Raw genomic sequence first — 3,241 nt, forward strand, 5'->3', positions numbered from 1 at the left:
CAATTAATTAGGCAACAGTAGTTTACCAGTAATTCACCATTTAAAAATAAAAAAGGCAATGTTTTTTCCATGTTATTTCTTTTTTCGTGGCTGTCTCCGTTTCAATCATCTATAGGAACTTGTACAATTTCAAGTTATATGTTTTTGCTGTTTTTATTTCTTGGACAACTCTCAACGCATACCTATTACCACCCCAAATTTTTAATCCGGTGCAGTGTTTATTCTTCCTAACTTCTTAAGCACTCTTGGTTATTGTTTTGAAGCAACTTCTATGGCCGTATTTTGGCCGTTTTTGCAGTTTTGTTTAGAGGTAAATTTATTACTAAATCATTAATATTTTTTTATTATAAGTAGCTTGGATTATATTTAATATTATACATAATGTGATTCGATAATATGTATGATTTAAATATATATTATTTTATATTTCTATTTTAGTAAATGCATATTTATATTAATTTAGAATCTTATTGATATTTATTTATAGGAATGGCAACAATATTTTAAATTGTATCAAATGTGTTTTGTTTTTATTAGTTCCTTACTTTTTATGATTCTTTTCATTCCTTCTTACTTCTCCCCCGATGGTAATCATTGTTAAGCCGATAGGCTTTCTACAGTAGAAGCATTCATCAATGTAAACATTTGGTTGTTTTAATAAAATTTCACGTTTTCTTGAATGTCACACTTAGTAATAATTTGAGAATTAGTAATAATTTATAGTCTATCCATACAGCTATAAAGAAGGATGTTTGCTTCCATTTAATTGTGTATCTGCAAATATTGAAGAGCCACTTGTTAGAACTAATAAAGAAAGATACACAAATAAAGAAACTTCTTCTTTTTTAAAATTGAAATTGAAGATGTTTCTAAAGTAGTGAAAATTTTCTCTTTTTCTAATGCGAATATTAGAAAAAAAAACATCTTTTAGTAAATATGTAAATAAAAAATATATATAACAACTTTATTATTCTTTGATATCTTATTTTAAAAATTTTTACAAAAGATCTAAAAAAGCTTATAGGAAAATAAGATATTTCTAAATTATTTATGGCATATACTAGATACAAATTGCTTTAATGTCAACTAAATCTATCGTGCTAAACACATTGAACTAGCTTTTATATATTCAAAAGATATCTCTCGGCTTATATATATATATATATATATATATATATATATATATATATATAAGTATTTGTTAGTGCAATACTTAATATTTTGGTTCTTTCACACACTCCTATCCTTCTTTTTCGACAATTCCCAATCCCACACTTATACTTTATTCAAATAACAATTAATATAGAAGTAATGTATAATAGTATTCAAAATATTTTGTGTAAATAGGATGAAATCTTTAAATATAAAAATATGAATTAAGATAGAGTTTGATATATAGGTTGATATGCATATGCATGTGTACATGTATCTATGTGTATACATGCATATAGTTACATACCTATCTTTTTTTATGATGGTTGTAAAGGTTGTATTTTTATCAAATATTTTATATGCTATATTATAATTATTTATAGTTTATTATTTCACTTAAAATTAGATGACATTAATTTTTCTTAAACTTTAGAATCAAATTTAAAATTAACTAATTTCAAGTGAGATTTTCTCATAATTATGAAAGTAATTTTACAAAAAAATTATATATCGATTGATCTAAAAGGAGAAGTACAAAAGGAGGAGTGGGGAAGTGAAGCCTCAACCCACCAAGTTCACAACAAAATAACTAATATAAAGTAGGACAGATCATTACAATAGATATAAGTTGTCAAGAGTATACAAACCAAAAAGGAGCCAGTAGCAGTCAGAGCAGAGCATCACTATAGTCTTCAATCCAGAAGGTCCATCCTTGAGCACCCTCCATCCAAAAAACTTTCTTCCTTTATAGGATATGAGAAAATAATTCAACTTTATCAAAATAGGGCCCTCTAGTATTCCTAATTTTCGTAAGCATCTTTTTAAGAGCATCATCAAAGTTAGTCTGATTGTCTGCAATGCTTGCCCATTCAAATCCATTTTTTATTTTGTACATAAACATGGTGGCATGGCTATTGTGGAGAAATCTTTGTAGCTTCTCCTTCTCTAGCCGCATCACACAACAAACCTGCAAAATAATTTTAAATTCTATGAGTTTTCTAAGAAACCCAATAAGAGCACTGCCATTACCTTGAAATTTTTTCCTCATTTCTAAATTTCTAAATAAACCAAAGGATGTAAGAAGAAAGGATATGCTAGAAAAGGATAGCATTTTTTTGAGACCAAGAATAGATCCAAAAATGATATCAAAAGTATAAGCTATTTAATTAAGGAAATTCCAAATAGCATCCAAACTTCTATGGCAAACGAGCAATCAAAGAAAATGTGCCTCATACTCTCAGGCATTTTACAAACAAGATAAGTATCAGAGCCACCTTGTTGAGTTCTAATAGGAAGTCTCTCCAGCATAAGCTTCCATTTGAAGCATTTAATCTTTGGGGGAGTCAGTAACTTCCAAAGTTTTTCTAAAGTTATCTGCCAGTTGGGGGGGTTAATAGTAGCACACCATATGGAATTAAGTTGATCCAAAATCAAGGAGTCGCCACTAAGAACCTTATAATTTTTTTTAGCTTTAAATTTAGGGAGGAGAAATCCATTATCCCAATGGAAGGTGAGGTATCTATGGGAGTCCACATCAATGCTACATGGAAGATTAAGAGGGGCATAAGCATTCTTAACCATGTTCAAAGTTCTTTTGTGAGAGTCAGGGACATCAAAATTACTACTAAGCATTTTCCAGCTTATAAGGTTATCATTACCCAAGATGTCCCTAAAACACTTAATCCCTTTACTATGTTAGTATCTAGCAGAACAACCTTGGGTTAAGGCAAGAGGCTTACCATTATGGTGGAGGTTCCACCAAATTGAGCATTCACCATGTAGAGAATTGCTATTATCAAACCTAGAGTTATAAACGTAGCCATGAACATGTTCTCAAGTCCTTCAAATAGATTTGAAAACTTGAGTACCTTGGATAGAGACATGAAAGGAACCAACAACAAGATCGCTAAAGTGGAGATTTTTCCAAGTTTTGGCTACACTAGATCGAATATTATTCCTAACTAACACCTTTCAAGGTTCTTGACCATCAAGGGAAGATCCATTTAGCAGCAAGGGAAATCCCTCACTGCCTAAGATCCTTCGATCCCAACCCTCCAAGTTTCTTGTTAGCATGGCACCAACTTCATTT

Source organism: Cupressus sempervirens, chromosome 5 (assembly GCF_028749045.1).
Source record: "Cupressus sempervirens isolate cs-2001-9-10 chromosome 5, ASM2874904v1, whole genome shotgun sequence".
NCBI lineage: Eukaryota > Viridiplantae > Streptophyta > Pinopsida > Cupressales > Cupressaceae > Cupressus > Cupressus sempervirens.